Source organism: Odocoileus virginianus, chromosome 25, assembly GCF_023699985.2.
Source record: "Odocoileus virginianus isolate 20LAN1187 ecotype Illinois chromosome 25, Ovbor_1.2, whole genome shotgun sequence".
Taxonomy (NCBI): domain Eukaryota; kingdom Metazoa; phylum Chordata; class Mammalia; order Artiodactyla; family Cervidae; genus Odocoileus; species Odocoileus virginianus.
The window spans coordinates 50068029-50089093 of NC_069698.1; positions in this window are offsets into that span (position 1 = coordinate 50068029).

The window sequence follows — 21065 nt, forward strand, 5'->3', positions numbered from 1 at the left end:
TTCTAAAGGAAGGACTGTGAGTGACTTCAGACCTTTGGATGAAGTCAGACAGACCGACCTTTGGACTGTTGAATGAATTCTCTTGTCATGACTTCAGAACACCAGAGGGCTCTCAGAGAGGATGAGGTGGCCCGGTGGATCACCAAGGTGCTCTGGTGTTTGTCTTTAGATGGCGTATCCCAGGGCTGGGGAAGAAGCTAGAGAGTTCAGCCTGCCCTTTCATCTCAGCTGCTTCCCTTACCAACATTGGGTCCTTCCAAACTTCTGCCCAATTTGGTTCATCAAACCTTCCTGAATGAATGAATTTAGTTGCTCAGTTGTGTCTGACTCTTTGCGACCCCATGGATCATAGCCTGCCAGGCCCCTCTGTCCATGGAATTCTCCAAGCAAGAACACTGGAGTGGATTGCCATTCCCTTCTCCAGGGGATCTTCTCAACCCAGGGATCGAACCTGGGTCTCCTGCATTGCAGGCAGATTCTTTACCGATTGAAACACCAGGACATCAAAGCTAAACAAGGCTTTGCTGCAGAGAAATCTCCTGGCTGAGGGGCTGAATCTTGGTCACCTTCATGTTCTCAGCACTTTGGTGCTAGAGAAAGAGACTTTAATTTAAAGAGAAGCCTTGGGGAGTGATGCTACAATGATCTTTCAAGGCAAGGCTCAGGTTATTTCCTTTGGCAGTGAGATGATGGTACAATAATGGAAAGATAGTTGACTGTAATTCATGTTCTAAGAAGGCTCAGTTTTTCCCTAACTGCTTATTTCTATGGGACCCTCAGGACTCAGAGGTTCATCTTCAGACTTGAATGGGTGTGTGTATTAATTCCCCAGAGTCACTGTAACAAAACACCACACACTGGGTGGCTTAAACAGCAGAAATGTATTCCCTCACAGTTCTGGAGGCTGGAAGTTCAAGATCAAGGTGTCGGCAGGGCTGGTTCCTTCTGAGCCTGTGAGGTGCACGCTGTCCCCAGCCTCTCCTCCAGTTTCAGGTGGTTTGCTAGCTACATTTGGTGTCCCTTGGCTTGTAGAAGCATCACCTTGGTCTCTGCCTTCATCTTTATTTTTTTTTCTTCTTTTCTAAGTTTTACTAATTTCTATCTTTTATTTTTATTTTTTTTCCATTTATTTTTATTAGTTGGAGGCTAATTACTTTACATCATTGCAGTGGTTTTTGTCATACATTGAAATGAATTAGCCATGGATTTACATGTATTCCCCATCCCAGTCCCCCCTCCCACCTCCCTCGCCACCCGATCCCTCTGGGTCTTTCCAGTGCACCAGGCCCGAGCACTTGTCTCATGCACCCAACCTGGGCTGGTTATCTGTTTCACCCTAGATAATATACATGTTTCGATGCTGTTCTCTTGAAACATCCCACCCTCGCCTTCTCCCAGAGTCCACAAGTCTGTTCTATTCATCTGAGTCTCTTTTTCTGTTTTGCACATAGGGTTATCGTTACCATCTTTCTAAATTCCATATATATGTGTTAGTATACTGTAATGGTCTTTATCTTTCTGGCTTACTTCGCTCTGTATAATGGGCTCCAGTTTCATCCATCTCATTAGAACTGATTCAAATGAATTCTTTTTAATGGCTGAGTAATATTCCATGGTGTATATGTACCACAGCTTCCTCATCCATTCGTCTGCTGATGGGCATCTGGGTTGCTTCCATGTCCTGGCTATTATAAACAGTGCTGCGATGAACATTGGGGTGCACGTGTCTCTTTCAGATCTGGTTTCCTTGGTGTGTATGCCCAGAAGTGGGATTGCTGGGTCATATGGCAGTTCTATTTCCAGCTTTTTAAGAAATCTCCACACTGTTTTCCATAGTGGCTGTACTAATTTGCATTCCCACCAACAGTGTAAGAGGGTTCCCTTTTCTCCACACCCTCTCCAGCATTTATTGTTTGTAGACTTTTGGATAGCAGCCATCCTGACTGGCGTGTAAGGGTACCTCATTGTGGTTTTGATTTGCATTTCTCTGATAATGAGTGATGTTGAGCATCTTTTCATGTGTTTTTTGCCATCTGTATGTCTTCTTTGGAGAAATGTCTGTTTAGTTCTTTGGCCCATTTTTTGATTGGGTCATTTATTTTTCTGGAGTTGAGCTGGAGGAGTTGCTTGTATATTTTTGAGATTAATCCTTTGTCTGTTGCTTCATTTGCTATTATTTTCTCCCAATCTGAGGGCTCTCTTTTCACCTTGCTTATAGTTTCCTTTGTTGTGCAAAAGCTTTTAAGTTTCATTAGGTCCCATTTGTTTATTTTTGCTTTTGTTTCTAAAATTCTGGGATGTGGGTCATAGAGGATCCTGCCGTGATTTATGTCGGAGAGTGTTTTGCCTATGTTCTCCTCTAGGAGTTTTATAGTTTCTGGTCTTACATTTAGATTTTTAACCCATTTTGAGTTTATTTTTGTGTATGGTGTTAGAAAGTGTTCTAGTTTCATTCTTTTACAGGTGGTTGACCAGTTTTCCCAGCACCACTTGTTAAAGAGGTTGTGTTTTTTCCATTGTATATCCTTGCCTCCTTTGTCGAAGATAAGGTGACCATAGGTCCATGGATTTATCTCTGGGCTTTCTATTCTGTTCCATTGACCTATATCTCTGTCTATGTGCCAGTACCATACTGTCTTGATGACTGTGGCTTTGTAGTAGAGTCTGAAGTCAGGCAGGTTGATTCCTCCAGTTCCATTCTTCTTTCTCAAGGTTACTTTGGCTATTTGAGGTTTTTTGTATTTCCATACAAATTGTGAAATTATTTGTTCTAGTTCTGTGAAAAATACTGTTGGTAGTTTGATAGGGATTGCATTGAATCTATAGATTGCTTTGGGTAGTATAGCCATTTTGACAATATTGATTCTTACAATCCATGAACACAGTATATTTCTCCATCTGTTTGTGCCTTCATCTTTAGATGATATTTCCCTGCATGCCTGTTTGTCCAGCACCCATATTTCCCCTTTTTATAAGGACATCAGTCACATTGAATCTCATCTTAGCTTGATCATCTGCAGAGACCCTATTTCCAAGTTAGATCATGTTCCTCGGTGCTGGGGGTTAGACTTTGGAGTCTTTTGGAGGTATGTAATTCAATCCACAACAGATGGCTTCTAAAGACTCTCCCGGTTTCCTGCCATTTTGGCTATGGAGTCCCAAGACTAGGACTGATTCCACACAGTGCTATCTGTGTCCAGAGAATGCTTCTGAGGAGGAAGGTCCAGTGGTTTCAGGCAGGGAAACCCAATTCCAGCTCAGCGGCCACTGGAATCTTCAAGTTGATTGGTGACAATCCTTCCCAAGGGGTTGTTACCGCTGTCTATTGCCACCCTCAGTGTTTCAGAATCACTTTGGTACCAGTTGGAATGAATGGAAAACGTGTCAAACTTAAAAAGCAAAGCGCACAATGCTATCGTATTGCACAAGCAAGCTTGCAGTGGGCCAGGGGGCAACTACTGTTTCAAGATGATTGAAGAATTTGATCCAAGGACTGGCTACACAACTGCCTGCTTTGAAAGGCACCTCACAGATGGGTTTCATAATTGAGAAATGCATTTGTTCTTTGTTGGTGTGTAAAAAATAACGTGATTCAAAGCTTAGGGTCGGATGTCTTTCTGAAAGTGATTGCCTTCTATCGTGCACACAAGTACTAGTATCTTTTTGCAGAAATGACATGCAGGTGGAAAGGTGGGGATCTTGCTGTAGTCTTTAGGAAGGAGTGCACATCCATCAAAAAAATAAAAAATAAAAATTAAAGCGTTTGTAAGCAGACACTGCAAAAGGAAAACAAGGCCAAATAAAGCATCTTGGAAGCCTTGCTTTGTGTTTAGAAAACAAGCTACAGAGCATTAAAGGTGTGGCATATTCTTGATGCTGAGAGCATCACAGAGGCTGGAAAGCCATAGGCTTGATGAATTTTCCAGTTCTGAGACATTCAGTATAGAGCAACCTTTTAAAAAAATACTTGATTTATTTCTTTAGTGAGTTATTTATTCTGGGGGCCCTTCTGGGTCTTTGTTGCCACGCGGGCCTCTCTCTAGTTGCAGGGGCTGAGGGCCCCTCTCCAGCTGTGACATGCAGGCTTCTCACTGCAGTGGCTTCTCCTGTGGCAGAGCCGGGCTCCAGGGCGCACGAGCTTCAGTAGTTACAGTGCGTGGGCGCAGCAGTTGTAGCTTCCGCCTCTAAAGCACAGGCTCAGGAGTTGGGGCCACGGGCTCGTTGCTCCACGGCATGTGGAATCCTCCCCGATCAGGGATGGAACCCGTGTCTCCTGCATTGGCAGGTGGACTCGTTACCACTGAGCCACCAGGGAAGCCCAGAGCAAGCTTTTATTGTAATTAATTATTCCACATTCAGCATTTTCCAAAGCCCGTAGTACATGACCAGCTTCACACAATATTTCAGTGTCTCCATCAGCCAGCTGGACCATAAAGAAAACTGAGTGCTGAAGAATTGAGGCTTTTGAACTGTGGTGTTGGAGAAGACTCTTGAGAGTCCCTTGACTTCAAGGAGATCCAACCAGTTCATCCTAAAGGAAATCAGTTCTGAATGTTCATTGGAAGGACTTGTAGTGAAGCTGAAATTCCAATACTCTGGCCACCTGATGAGAAGAACTGACTCATTTGAAAAGACCCTGATTCTGGGAAAGATTGAAGGTAGGAGGAGAAGGGGACAACAGAGGATGAGATGGTTGGATGGCATCACTGACTCAGACATGAGTTTGAGCAAGCTCTGGGAGTTGGTGACGGACAGGGAAGCCTGGTGTCCTGCAGTCCATGGAGTCACAAAGAGTTAGACACGACTGAGCGACTGAACTGAACTGAACTGATCATCCAGTGAAAACAAATTATTTACTTTAGAAAGGAAGAAGTAAACTTGTCCAAGAATCACACGATTAGGACTTCCTACTGGTACCTGGAAATTGGGACATTTTCCAAAGCCCAGTGACTCTTAATCCCATCCTGTTTGGCTGGTTTTGGATCCCAAGACATCACACAGCTTTTCAATATTCCCAGGATTACTGACTTTTTCATAGAACTAAAAGGAAACCTGTGTGATGTTTTCTTTCTTGAAAGACCTACATACAAGAAGGCTCTGTGGGTTTTTCTGGGATGGGAAACACACGGGTTCTGGTTTTTGAATACCTTCCTTTGATCTGAGCAATTTCCTCAAATCACAGTTAGTATCTAAACATGTTCACAATGGGCCTCACCTGAACCCCTGTCAGCTCCAAGACACAGGACCCACTGGGTTACGGACTCACAGCAGATACAAGAGCTGAAAGGGTGCTGGTGATTCAGTTACTCAGAGCAGAGGTCCTCCAAAGCCAGCGCGCAGGGGAATGACTGGCAGGGCTATGAAAGCAGACTGCTGGACCTCGCTCTGGACTTTCCATTTCCACAGGACTTGGGCGGGTCTGAGACCTCGTTTCTCTAACAAGTTCCCAGGTGATGCCACTCTGCTGCCTGGGGACCACACTTGGTCCGCAGTAACAAAGAGTCCAGGGAAGGGTGTTAATCTAATGCCTCCTAAGAATCTCACACCAAAGGTCTCACCAGAGTCACCACGCCCACTTTAAGACTGCCGGCCCAGGTTTCCAGTCTCTGCCTGGAAGCCAGGCTAGTGTGAGGGATGCCGGAAAATGATGTAGTGACAGGCTCCCTTACCTGTGACTTAAAAACAGACACATTTACCTCTGGTTAACTGTGATCTGGCTCAGCATCTGATTCAGTCAGTTCAGCTCAGTCGCTCAGTCATGTCCGACTCTTTGCGACCCCATGGACTGCAGCATGCCAGGCTTCCCTGTCCATCACCAATTCCCGGAGTTTACTCAAACTCATGTCCATTGAGTCAATATGCCATTCAACCATCTCATCCTCTGTCATCCCCTTCTCCTCCCACTTTCAATCTTTCCCAGCATCAGGGTCTTTTCCAATGAGTTCTTTGCATGAGGTGGCCAAAGTATTGGCGTTTCAGCATCAACATCAGCCCTTCCAATGAATATTCAGGACTGATTTCCTTTAGGATGGACTGGTTGAATTTCCTTGCAGTCCAAGGGACCCTCAAGAGTCTTCTCCAACACCACAGTTCAAAAGCATCAGTTCTTTGGCACTCAGCTTTCCTTATAGTCCAACTCTCACATCCATACATGACTACTGGAAAAACCATAGCTTTGACTAGACAGACCTTTGTTGGAAAAGTAATGTCTCTGCTTTTTAATATGCTGTCTAGGTTGATCATAACTTATCTTCCAAGGAGCAAGCGTCTTTTAATTTCATGGCTGCAGTCACCATCTGCAGTGATTTTGGAGCCCCCCAAAATAAAGTCTGTCACTGTTTCCACTGTTCCCCCATCTATCTGCCATGAAGTGATGGGACCAGATGCCATGATCTTAGTTTTCAGCATCTGATCAGGAGAGTGTAGTAGAGACAGAGCCTCCAGGGGGAGCCGTGACTATCAGATGTCAGAAGACGGTAGGACACAAGGTGGGATGTCTGTGGCTGAGTCAGCTCACCTGCTACAGGGAGAGAAGTCCTCTAACGTCTCCCTGAAAAGGGGTTTCAAATACTGTCTAAGCAGCAGATTACTTAAAGACACGCAAAACATGGAGACTGAGCTTCTCTGGTCGAAGCGGGAAGAGGGTGAGTGAGGACCCTGGAGGCGGGAGAAGCTTACAAGAAAGACCCCCCCCACCACCACTGCAACGTGGCACTGCCCTTCTCTCAATCCCCCAGGGCTGAACCTTGCGGTACCCGCAGGGACCACCCGAATTCTCCAGAACACAGTTTGGAAACCATTTAATGGTTCTTTTCCTTCTCCTCCATCCATGCATCTTCCAAAGACTTTCCAAGCTCCTCGCTTGGAGGAATATTCGAGGTGCTATGAGACACGAAAATGCCCACATCATCCTTTCCACCTTCAGTAGAGCAGAGGCTGTCTATCTAGAAAAGGCTGGATCAGAGCTTTGTTGGAGAGTTGCTGGGTGGGGGGGGCCATGACGGCAAGAAGTAGTTGTTCTGTGTGGGTTTGCTGAGGAACAGCAGCTCTCTCAGAGATGGAGAAGCTTAACCAGAGAGGAGTAACACCAGGCCCTGGGAGAAACCTACATGAGTGAGTGTGTACGTGTGCATACACACGGTAGGGGCGACCTTTCGGTTACCGAACTTCTGCACGTAGCAGACGCTCAGGAATAAGGCTGGGACTGTTCCCTTGGCCTGCTCATAGGCCACCGTCTCTGCTATGTTATAAGGAGACGGCAGAGCCTCACAGTTGAGAACAGAGGCTCCAGGCTGCACTAACCAAGTTCAAACCCCAGCTCCACTGTTTCTGCCTGCGTGAACTTGGGCAAGTTACTCAACATCTCTGACCTTGTCTGTTCATCTGTGAAAATGAGATTGACGATGTTAACAGTGCTGGCTTCATAGGTTTATTGAGAAGATTCAATGAATTAATATATTTCAAGTACTTCGTAAAGACCTTAGCGTGTGACAAGGACTATATAAATATTTGATATTTTTATTACAAAAGGTTTTTTATACTTACACATTAAACTCTCAATAAATATGTTATTGTTATTTTTAGGGGGCAGGGCAGGGAAAGCGTTGGAAGCTGGTTTCTTAGAGGTCTGAATGTAACTTTTCTCAAAACTTAAAAATCTTTTGAAGGTGCACGTGGCACCTTCAAGGCCAGATGTGAACATTGTTGGTGGTATAAGGGCAGGGTAGCTCTGAAGAGAAGCAGACATGGGTGGGGCCCAAGATTGATCCCTGATCTCTAGTTTTCTGCTCTCTCCACCTCTTTCTCATAATTCAAGAATTCATGATTGAGGTGGGGACCTCTGGGGCTGGGAGGGCGGTGATGGGGGAGGGGGCGACGGCAGGCAGCCCTGTCTGGTTGGGTGCTGGAAGTCACACCACGGTCTCCATCCTCAGGACCATCCTGGCCATCACGGGTCCCGTGGAGGATGCGGAGAGCTCGGGGCTCCTGGTTGGGCCACGGCTCAGCCCTGAGCATTCAGGTAACACGAGGGTGGCAGTGCTTGTAAATTCAAGCAATCAGAGGAGAGAGTTCTGGAAGTTTCCAGCCCAAGCTAGAAGTCACTATGGCTTCTGGCTGCTAGACATCCAGACCCAGGTGGTGGAGTGATTTGGGGATGGCACCCTGCCTGTCCTATAGAGTATCACATGCATGAATGGGTTCTGGGGGTGGGGGACTCAGGGCTGGACCAGCGTCCTGGTGGACCTGATGTGAAATTTTTGTCCAATAACAAAGCTTTTAAATGGTTTGCTAGGATTATTTCTGCATTGAAAGTTTCTAATTACACTTTAAAAAAAACTGAAAATAAAGTTTAGAAAACAAAGTTGTTTTTCAGTCACTCAGTCATGTCCAATTCTTTGCAACCCCATAGACTGCAGCACGCCAGGCTTCCCTGTCCTTTACTATCTTCCGAAGTTTGCTCAAACTCATGTCCATTGAGTTGATGATGCCATCCAGCCATCTCACCCTCTTTTACCCCCTTCTTCTCCTGCCCTCAAACTTTCCCAGCATCAGGATCTTTTCCAATGAGTCAGAAAAGAATTAGTGCTAAAAACTGAGGGTCAAGCGGGAGAAGAGGAGGGCATCCTTCAGAAGCTTTGGTCACCAGGACAGCAGGGCCAGTATCAGGTGCTGTTTAATTAACACGTACGATGGGCTCTGGGCCGTCTTCAGAGCCTCACCTGTGTTCTGCCCTAAGCTAGTTTTCCCAGGGGACCAGAAACAAAGGTTCACGTGCAAGCAGTTTATCAAGGATAAGCTCCCAAGGGAAATGGGTAAGGCGGTGAGAAAGCCGGACAAGGAAGGAGAGGAAGCCAAGCAAGGGTATGATCTCCCACAAGACTGTTCAGAGGCTGCTTCCACCCACTCCTACAGGGGCTGGGCGGCGTCAGTTACACCTCGGAGTCATCCCCAGTGGAGGCAGGGAAGCTGGTCCTTTCTTAACCACACATCATCAGTGAGAGGATAAAAGCCACCCTGAAGTCAGAGTGTCAGTCGTTCAGTCATGTCCAACTCTTTTGTGACCCTATGGCCTGCAGCCCATCAGGCTCCTGCGTCCATGGAATTTTCCAGGCAAGAATACTGGAGTGGGTTGCCGTTCCTTTCTCTAGAGGATCTTCCCGACTCAGGGATCGAATCCAGGTCTCCTGCACTGCGAGCAGATTCTTTAGTATTTGAGCCACCAGGGAAGCCCAGGAGCCACCTTGGGGGAAATAGAAATTCCAAGACACTTCAGCTTTGAGCCAAGTGGGCCTCCAGCAGCCACAGGAGGCCACGGACACTGGCTGTGGGAAGCAACACAGTCTTTAGGGGGAAGGCTGGGAAAATAAGGAGATCCAAGAAGATCCCAGAGCGGAAGAACTCAAACAGCCCAGTCCTTCTGCAGTGGTGGGACTCTGCCCCAGAAGATAAGACCTAGACATCGTGATCTTGGCCTTCGCCAACCCTCTGTCAACAAGTGCCAATCCTGAGGCCAAGGATTAGATTCAAATCCTCCTTGTCCATTTACTCCCCATGTGAACCTGGTCATCTCTTTGACCTCATTTTCCATATCTGTCAAATTGAGATAATAATAGAATACGCGACAACTGTCACTATGCGGATGCGATGTAGGCACATCAGGATAGGCACAGTGAGAGAGGGGCTGGCCAGGAAACAGTGAGGTCAGGCACTAGTTAGGCAGACAGGGGCTGACAGAATGAACAGGACATTAGTGCAGGGAAGTCAAGTCCAGGCAGGAAGGCTTAGGCACCAAATGCAGAAGGGGGAAAGGCTTTTGAACCCATAGCTGGGAGATGAGGCAGTTAGCATCAAGAGTCCTGGGAGAAAAAACCCAGATGGTGGGTCCAGGCTCTTTGCTCTTGGGCCCATTTCATTTCGGTTGCTGGGTCGACCCCACTTCCCTTTTAAAAAAACATCTTTATGCTTTTTCCCAAAAGTATCCCATTAATTTACTTTGTAAATGTTTTGATCATTGGACTAAAAGGAAATAACATAACACTGAAAATATTTTGGTAATGAAAACTCACAAATAAATATCACGTCAGCTAAATGTCAAATGAAAAACATCTTTATTGAGATGTTTAATTTGCACACCATAAAATTCCTGTGTTTAAAATAGACAAGTCAAGTCAATGGTTTTAGTATATTGGAAGAGTTGGATAACCATCACTTCGAACTTGCTCAGTTGCTCAGTCATGTCCAACTCTTTGTGACCCCATGACCTGCAGCACATCAGGCTTCCCTGTCCTTCACTATTTCCAGGAGTTTGCTCAAATTCACATCCATTGAGTCGGTGATGCCAACCAACCATATCATCCTCTGTTGCCCACTTCTCTTCCTGCCTTCAATCCTCACCAGCATCAGGGTCTTTTTCCAGTGAGTCAGCTCTTTGCATCAGGTGGCCAAATTATTGGCATTTCAGCTTCAATATCATTCCTTCCAATGAACACCCAGGACTGATCATCTCCTTTAGGATGGATTGGTTGGATCTCCTTGCAGTCCAAGGGACTCTCAAGAGTCTTCTCCAGCACCACAGTTCAAAAGTATCAATTCATTGGTGCTCAGACTTCTTTATGCTCCAACTCTCATATCCATACATGACTACTGGAAAAATCATAGCTTTGACTATACAGACCTTTGTCGGCAAAGTAATGTCTCTGCTTGCCACTTCAAATTAAGTTTAGAATATTTGTATCATTCCCCCTAAAGAAATCCCAAGGCAGTCACTTCCCATTCCTGCTTCCCGCCAACACCTGGCAAGCACTAATTTATTTTCTTTTTCTATAGCTTTGCCTATTCTGGACATCTCATATAAATGGAATCATACAATGTGCTGTTCATTGCGACTAGCTTCTTAGACTTTATGTGTGTGTGCCCAGTCATGTCTGATTTTGTGGCCCCAGGGACTGTAGCCCACCAGGCTCCTCTGTCCATGGAATTTTCCAAGCAAGAACATTGGAGTGAGTCACCATTTCCTATCCCATTCTCATACTTAGCATAATGCTTTCAAGGTTCTCCCATGTTGGAGTACGTATCAGTACCATATTCTTTTTTTATTGCTGAATAATATTCTTCTGTATGTATTGTATATGTTACTTTTATCTATCCATTCTTTAGTTGATGGATATTTGGGTTGTTGCTACTTTTTAGCTAATATGAACAATGCTGCCAGGAACATTCATGGATATGTTTTGTTTGGATGTAAGTTTTCATTTCTCTTAGATATATACCAAGGAGTGTAATTATTGGGTCATATAGACCATTGTTTTTAAGTTTTTGAAGAACTGTCAAACTTCTTTCCAAAGCAACTTCATCATTTTACATTCTCACCTGCAATGTAGAAAGGTTCCAATTTCTCCAAATCCTCACCAACACTTGTAATTAGATACCTTTTTTATTCTAACCCATTCTAGTAGGTGCGAGGCAGTATCTCACTGTGGTTTTGATTTGCATTTCCTTCATGGATAATAATGCTGGGCATCCTTTTGTGTGCTTATTGGTCATTTCCACATGTTTTCTGAAGAAATACCTATTAAAGTCCTTTGTCCACTTTTAATTGGATTGTCTTTTTATTATTGAGTTATAAATGCTCAAACTACCACACAATGGCACTCATCTCACACGCTAGTAAAGTAAAGCTCAATATTCTCCAAGCCAGGCTTCAGCAATACATGAACCGTGAACTTCCAGATGTTCAAGCTGGTTTTAGAAAAGGCAGAGGAACCAGAGATCAAATTGCAAACATCTGCTGGATCATCAAAAAAGCAAAAGAGTTCCAGAAAAACATCTATTTTTCCTTTATTGACTATGCCAAAGCCTTTGACTGTGTGGATCACAACAAACTGTGGAAAATTCTGAAAGAGATGGGAATACCAAACCACCTGACCTGTCTCTTGAGAAACCTGTATGCAGGTCAGGAAGCAACAGTTAGAACTGGACATAGGACAACAGACTGGTTCTGAATAGGAAAAGGAGTATGTCAAGGCTGTATATTGTCACCCTGCTTATTTAACTTATATGCAGAGTACATCATGAGAAACGCTGGGCTGGAAGAAGCACAAGCTGGAGTCAAGAGTGCCAGGAGAAATATCAATAACCTCAGATATGCAGATGACACCACCCTTATGGCAGAAAGCGAAGAAGAACTAAAGAGTCTCTTCATGAAAGTGAAAGAGGAGAGTGAAAAAGTTAGCCTAAAACTCAACATTCAGAAAACTAACATCATGGCATCCAGTCCCATCACTTCATGGCAAATAGATGGGGAAACAATGGAAACAGAGGCTGCCTTTATTTTTTTGGACTCCAAAATCACTGCAGATGGTGATTGCAGCCATGAATAAAAGACGCTTACTCCTTGGAAAGAAAGTTATGCCCAACCTAGACAGCATATTAAAAAGCAGAGACATTACTTTGCCAACAAAGGTCCATCTAGTTAAGGCTATGGTTTTTCCAGTAGTCATGTGTGGATTTGAGAGTTGGACTATAAAGAAAGCTGAGCACCGAAGAATTGATGCTTTTGAACTATGGTGCTGGAGAAGATTCTTGACAGTCCCTTGGACTGCAAGGAGATCCAACCAGTCTGTCCTAAAAGAGATCAGTGCTCATTGAAAGGACTCATATTGAAGCTGAAACTCCAATACTTTGGCCACCTGATGAGAAGAGCTGACTCACTTGAAAAGACCCTGATGCTAGGAAAGATTGAAGGCGGGAGAAGAAGGGGACGACAGAGGATGAGATGGTTGGATGGCATCACCGACTTGATGGATGTGAGTTTGGGTAAACTCTGGGAATTGGTGATGGACAGGGATGTGAGTTTGGGTAAACTCTGGGAATTGGTGATGGACAGGGAGGCCTGGCGTACTGCAATCCATGGGGTCGCAAAGAGTCAGACACGACCTAGCGACTGAACTGAACTGAAGAGTTCTTTATGCCTTCTGGATACTTCCCTTATCAGATAAATGATTTGCAAATATTTTCTCCCAATCTCCCCCCAGATTGTCCTTCACTTTCTTGAAGGCAACATCTGTAGCACAAAACTTTTAAATTTGGTGTAGTCCAACATATCTATTTTTTCCTTCGGTTGTTTGTGCTTTTGGTGTCATGTCTAAGAAGTCGTTGTCTAATCCGAGGCCACAAGGATTTATCTCTATATTTTCTTCTAAGAGTTCTCTATTTTATCTCATATTTAGGTGTATAAATCCATTTTTGAATTGAATGTTACGTATGGAGTGAGGCGGGGTCCAGCTTCATTCTTTTGCACATTGAAGTCCACTGTTGTTGCATGTAGGTGTGCTCAATTGATTCAGTGGTTTATACATGTTCTTTTCACCAGTGAAAGCCTTGTTTTTATTGTGGTAGAAAACATGACACTGGAAGCAAAACTCTTGAATGTATGTCCTTTCCATTTCACAAAAGAAAATTAGTGAAGTTGAAAATATTTACCATTCACCTTTGGAGACCTCTCGCCTTTATTATTTATTACTTATTTTTGTCCGAAGGTGTTTGAAGCATCTCCCTTCCTAGTATCTCTAGGGCCTGAATAACCAGATAAAGAAGTAGCACAAAGCTACAAAAATGGCAGAAAATAAAAAAACAGTTGAGAATCAATTTTTTTATCTATACAACCATCCACCTGAAGGACCAGTGTTCCTGGGTGACTTGGCTTCCTGCAGGGACAACTCTGGGCTTCCCAGGTGATTCAGTGGTGAGGAATTCGCCTGCCAAGTATCAGTCTCTGGGATGGGAAGAAAGGAAATGGCAACCCACTCCTGTATTCTTACCTGGGAAACCCCATGGGCAGAGGAACCTGGTGGGCTACAGTCCACGGGGTCACAAAGAGTCAGACACGACTGAGCGACTGAAACAAGAAAACAAGGGGAGCTTTTGCTCACAAGAGCCTTCTGACCCAGACAACTTGTCACCCGGGGCTGGATTCCCTTGGAACCCATTTATCTTTTCGTTTTGTCATTCCAGTTGAGTCCAGAGATTCAGATTGAAATGCACGTTATCGAACTTTGATCTGGACTTGGCAGAACAGAGAAAATTCCCTGCATGCCTGCATTTGTTAGAAATAAGTTCATCTGTGTGAAACCAAGGCCTCCAAATTAAAGTGGCTTGAAAAAGACCTGAGATCACCTCTCTCTCATGTGTCCAGAGGTGGTGGGATGTCTCTGTTTTCTTGGTCATGGGGGGCTGCTTTGCCTCCTCATCACAAATTCACAGAGTGTGAGGCATCCAGCCATTTCATCTGCAGTCAGCAGGAAATAAAGGAGAGCAAAGAAGGGAATTTCCCTTCCTTTAAGGAGTCTTTCTGGAAGTTGTACACCATTCCTACCTTCAGCCTTTAGCTGGAACTTAGTCACAAGATCACACTTGGCTGTGAGCAATTCTGTTCAATATGGTGGTGTTTTTCCAGGCTGATACGTACCCAGCTATGAACTACCGTCTCCATTGCAAAGGAGCCCTGGTGGCTCAGACGGTAAAGTGTCTGCCTGCTATGTGGGAGACCCAGGATCGATCCCAGGGTCGGGACGATCCCCTGGAGAAGGAAATGGCAACCCATTCCAGTACTCTTGCCTGGAAAATTTCATGCACGGAGGAGCCTGGTAGGCTACAGTTCATGGAGTCGCAGAGTCGAACACAACTGAGCGACTTCACTTTTTTTTCACTCTCAGAGGGACCAGAATAGAAGGGACACTGCAGGGTGTCTAGACTTCTCTATCAGAACCCAAGGGCAATCTTTCCCGAGACTCAGGGAGTCTGCTTCCAACTGCAGTTCTGCAAATGATTTGTCAGCCCTGTTGGGGAGCTGGCTGGGTCAGTGTGTGCTGCTGCTGTCTTGCTCAGTTTAACCCTCCTTCATTCCTACATTTTCATTTCATATATTTGGATTTAGTACAGAGTGGGAGACTAGAGTTCTAGACACTGAAGGAAAGGAAACCTTCCTTTTTCAAGCAGTGATTTTGCTGCTTGAAATACGGTTGTACTCTCCACTTTCAAACAAAAATGCTGACATTGTTTTCCAGAACAATTGCACCGTCCAGACCAAGGGACCCACAAAAGTGTCAATTCACTGCATGTTAGCTTTTTCTTTTTTTTTAATATATGAAACTAATCGTAACAAGTGTTTGCTGTGAAAACAGCAGGCTCCCTCAGGCTGCCCTTCCAATGACCCATACCCTGACCTGGACAGACCACCTTCTTCTCAAGAGAGGAAAAGTTTTGTTCCTAGATCAGACGAAACTCTGGCTTTACCCCTGGTGACCAGCAGGATTAATCAGACGCCAGTAAAACAGCTGACAGACACACTAAACCAACAGACAATAATGAGTGCACACACCAGGCAACATCCATCTAAGAGGTTCACTTGGTCCCTGTCTTTGCCCTAAAATATAATACCTGCTCCGTGGCTTGGCTCCCCATGCTCCATAAAGGGAGCACTTGTAAGCTAAGACGCTGCCCATTTTTAGGATCAATATGGTACTCACCCGAGCTGGTTAGGAAACACAATGCCAGGGACAGAATTTGCAGTGGGGGCTTGTGTGGGATTAGGCTGTTTCCTCAAGATTTCCGTCCCAGTGCACAGCCGGCGCTGAAACCTGCATGGCCCGCCCTGTGGCTCCAGACGAGGCGAAAGGCGGTCTCTTTGGGTTTTGGTTTTTTCAAAGTAAAAATCTTCCCAACGTGAAAAAAGCAGCCACTAACACTGAACCACATGCAGATGCAGAGAAAGAGTGAAAGTCAGCAAAAGGAAAACAAATTTCTGAAATTTTACCTGGGAGGTTCCTGTAAGAGTCTCGGAGAAGACGTCAGGCTTGGGATGTCGGCAGCAGTGTAAGGGACAGAACTTAACTTTCCAAAACCAATTTCTTCTTCGTCTTCCTGCCTTCTTCACTCAGTAACTGTTTGGGTTCTGTTTTCACTTTTCTTCTTTCATTCTGTTCTCTAGGGCAAAGCAGAACGCAAATGAAATCTCATTTGTGCTGAGAACTTACTATCAAATTGGTTTTATTTCCAAGTGATTCCCCTCCAATTGTACTTTAAAACATTTTTGAAAAGAAACTTAGGTTTTATTTCTGGTCCAAATTATGGCTATCTCAGATATTGTTATGGAAACCCTGGGGGTGTCATAGAAGGATGAGCTTGAAGCTTAAAAATATGGCGACTTTAACAGACAGGGAAAGACAAGAATCATACAGTATTGCTTATATTTGAAATCTAAAAAGAAAAACACACACACAGAGAAAGAAGTTTATTTATCCTTATAAAATAAAGAAAGATACAAAGCAGAAATCAAGTCACAGATGTAGAAGACAAACTTATGGTTACCGAGGGGAAGGGCGGGAGGGATAAACTGGGAGACTGGGACTGACACGTGCATGCTGCTAGCTATAAAATAGATAACACGGACCTACTGTATGCACAGGGATCTCTGCTCAGGGCTCTGTGACGGCCGATGTGGGAGAAGAGTCTAGAAAGAGTGGACGTGTGTACACAGACACCTGATTCACTTTGCTAAACAGCAGCAACTAACATAACACTGTAGATCACCCAATTTAAAAAGATGGAATTCTGTAGTCAGGAAACACACACATACAAAATAAAACGACTTAGAAGGGAGGGCAGAATATCACTCAGTGACTGTTTCTGAAAGTGTTATAGTGAGGACAGGAGAGACAGTAAACAACAGCTGTATCTGAGACATAAAGATGAGAGGTGGGGAAATGTGGCTCTATGGGAGAAACGACTCAGTGAATTTAAATCAGATGCCAAAAAAAATCGTTCTGGGGAAAATAAAATCCATTTTTCTGATGTGTGCTCTGGAGGAAATGATTCAAAGCAAGACAATCTCTATTTCCAAATGCCTTCTGGAAATAGGTTCTCCCCCAAGGACACAACACCAGTGCTATTAATCTTGACTTAGTGAATGAAAGTATTATACGGACTTCAATCCAGACCTTCAAGCCTTAAAGAGCTCTGAAGAGCCCAGATAAAGCGACCCGCTTTTCACTTTGGCGATTCCACAGAGGTAACTCACTCTAATTTCCCTTTCATCTCTATGGGAGGGACTCGAGACTTGAAAAGCAAACAGGTTTCCTTTTCTAATTCCTGGAGAGAAGTCTTCTGTTGCTTTCTTACGCTGCAAGGCTGAAGGTGGGTGACCCGTCTTCATCTGTTACCCTGGAAGACGTAGAGAAGCAGAAGTAAGTCCGGAATAATAGGCGACTGGTAGATTCCTCCCATGTTCGAGAAAAGTTATTGCCCTTCCGAATGCCAGTTTGTTTTTTGATTTTCCACGGTCCAGCCCTGTATTTAGCACAGAAAGCCACGACACTGATAATAACCCCCCAACATACATGAGGACAAAGCCAGAAGGCCTGGCCGTTTTGTTCTGTCAGGCAAATTATGATCTAAGTTTTCTGCCAACAGCAGTTTTCCCGGTTTATTTACAGCAACCCCAGCGTGTGTGTGGAGATTCTAAAATGCAATAGAATTTTCTGAGATTAAAAAAAGAGACTGCGTGCTTATTATGTAGAAGTAAACTGTTTCACATGGGAACACTTCCCATTGTGGAAAAAAAAAGTGTTGTGGAAAAGGATACCAGGTTATCCAAGCTGAAGGAAAGATTTGAAGCTTCCCTGGGTGTCTTTTTAGGGACCAGAAAGAAAGGATATAACAGGAATTGTATGAAAATAAACAACTAAACCAAGATGCAGGAACTAGGTTTTAGCCCTGTTTGTCCTGCTGGATCCATGCAAGGTCATTACTTTCCAAACAAATGCCCAGGAGGAAAATAGCTCCAGTTGGTCAAGTTTTACATTAAATAAGAAAATAGGACACATATCAGCATTTCCCCCCACTAAGGCATCACTTATCTAAGTATAAGTAATAGATAAGTATAAGTATATACTTATATACTATACTAAGTATAGATAAGACACCAACTTATCTAAAAATGGCATGAAAATTGAATAGTATTTTTAATTGATGCCATGTGTTTTGTTTTTCACTGTGTCCAAATCCTGGGCTAGGCAAAGAAAAATAGAACTTGGAGCCTCAAATAATTTTTATCTTTTTTCACTTTGAAGATAGTTGTCACATGAGTGTGAAAATATGGTAGGAAAGGGTAAAAAAAATTGGGAAAATCTGGCATTTTTAGTTATGGAAAGAAACTCTGAAACTGTTAACATTTCTATGAGAGTAATATAAACCAGATAGCTAAATCACTAAATGCTGATCACATCACGGGGAAAAATGAAAATGAAGTCAATTTTAATGAAAAGTCATTTAAATTAAAAGATACTACTTCTCATTCGTTAAATGTGGTTTGGCCGTGTGTATATTTTTTCACCCAAATAAAGGGATTTCTCAAATATTTGGCCCACAATCATGCAAGGAATACCAAAACATAGAGATTGTACAATAACACAAAAAAATAGCTTTTGTCTGATTTCGTTAAACTCTAAAAGGCTTATTTTTTATGTGAATTAATCAAATCAAAAGTGCTCTCTTTCCACTCACCAAAAATATCTGTGAATTAAATTCTGTAAATAGGGGGTCCTCAAAAGCTGAAGTGTTGCTATGCTCCCCTCCCCCACGTGAAATAGTCACATATGAGTTTCCAGAAGAGCCTGCGTGTGCATTTTTAAGCAAGCAGAGTCTTCTCTGGGTGGACTCGGAAAACAGCCCCTTCCCAGCGACTTTATGAGATGTGCCAGAGACCAACACATGTGACCAAGAGGTCTCTGAAGTTGTAGCCTTTTGTATTTACACTTTTGAAATATCTCTATTGTGATGCAAATCTTGATTTTCAATCAAAATTGGCTGGAGCCAAAAAAAAAAAAAAGGAATCTTTCTCTGGAAACCATGGTAGGAAGTAAGTAAGCCTAAATCTCAATTTTCTCCCTCCTGGCTTCCTATTAAGCCACAAAACAATGATAGAAAACACAAGCATCTTTTGCAAATGCTGATGGAAAACTCTGCTGTGTCAACCAAGGCTTCTAACTGACTAGTGTTAGTCTCTAAAGACACCGAGTTTATGCATTTTAAATGACTAAAGTCTTTTTCTACCCCACCCCTTTTTCTAATTTGGGTGCTGATGTAAATAGCACCTAAGAACATTTTTGCTTTTGTTGACTGTTTAAAATCAAATCCATTTTAGAGAGTTGCCCTTTCTGGGCCTGGATCCTTTCTTTCAGTCTAAACAAATAAAATAAAATGGAAACAAAAGGATAAGCATCATCATTACCAAGTAGGCCTGCCCCTTTAATTTGTTTTTAAAGCTGAATGTTGAAATACCAAATCCAGTGCTTCCGCAGAAAGTCGGAAGACTTTTAGGACCGAGGGCCTGGTCTCCTCGTGGAAGCTGTTCATCTACTCAGGTTAAAGCGGTTTGTGTGTGTGTGTGTGCACGTCTGTGCCTCTGACTGTACCCTTCGAGATGGAGTTCTGAGGAAGCATTTCTCCTGCCAAAATACACACACAGCCTGGGATTAAAAGGGCTGAAACCTACCAGCAAGTTCTTACCGCCCTCCCACAATCATTAGACCAAATCCACCATCATTCTAGATTCATTTTTCCCTTATTCATCTGTCCAACTAATTCCTGCCGCATTCACCAGGCTTATATCTTAATCTTTTCTGTTACATAGAGAATACATAATGAAAAGCTGCATTTTCTGGGTACATGCACACATTTGGAGCGGATGAACCATATGTGAAGTGACATACAATGCTGAATGCAGGCTGAATGGTGTCCAGCGCTAAAAACACTGCGAAGGCAGGAACAAAAAGCAGCGAACAAGAGCCAGAGCGGGGCCGGTCTCCACTAGAACACCAGGGGATTCGCCGCTAAAACATGGGTATAATTTCACTGTTTTCACTCACACAAGCTGTGGGAAAGGAGTCACCATCTGATGTTTGATTGTGTGGGATATGTTTTTGGCAGTGGCCTTGTATTCCGCATTGACAAAAAAAGAAAAAAGAAAGAAAGGAAAAAAGCGGCAAAAGAGGGGGTGGGAAGTGTGGGTCGGGGGGAAGGAAAAGAAAAAAAAGAATAGAGCTACATTTGCTGTTTTTAATTTGCCGTCTGGGGTCCAGGCACAGCTGACAGAGCTCTGACCAGTGGTCACCTGCAAAGTAGGGCCCAGGCCTGGCTAGTGGCCCCACATCCTGCACCCTCCCTGGGCCCCTTTATGCTGATGCTAACCACCAGGGAACTTTTATCTGCCCACCCCTGTCGTCCGGTTAACTTATTCCTGAGTGGTGGGGTTGACGTTTGCCTGATTTAATAAAGCCTTTTATCTGAGATAGTGACTGGGGAAACACGCCCAGGGAACCAGGCTCCTGCCCACCGACCCTGACACAGCAGCGGAGGTGGAGAGGCCCAGGCTTCAAAAGGAAGCACTTCCTGGATCTCAAAGGGCCCTGGGAAGTGCTTCCGGGTTGCCAGCTCAACCTCCAGGTGGCTACAGGGGTCTCTCAGGAGGGCCTCAGCTTCAGGGTTTCTCCTGTGGGGTTTGTGGCTGGAGGCAGGCAGGGTCCCCTACCCGCAAACAGAGAATTGAGAAAGAAAGACATGTCCTTTGTCCTCTTCTCCATCCTCTTCTCATCCAGGAAATGCCAGAGGGAGCAAATAAAGAAGGATGCCCAGTTGAATCTGGACTGCAGTTAAAGAACAGATACTAAAAAGTGATGTGAGGTTTGTCAGCAACCCACATTTAACTGGATGTCCTGTATTTTATCTGGCAACCCCATCCCTTCCCCTCTGGGGCCCCGGAGCTGGCCACTCCCTCCTACTCCCCCACCCCCACCCCCTCACCTGTCAGGGAGGCAGCCTCTTCGGCCTGCATCCCAGAGTGTTGAGAGGATAATGAGAAAATAGATGGGTAGCTGCTTTCCAGAAAAATGGCTAATTAGCCTGGCTGGTGAACATGTGGTTCCCATGCCCCAGCTGTGCAAAAAGACTCTCCTCTAACTTCCAGCTTAAACTAGGAGACAACAGCAGGGCTGCCGGACAGAGAGAGG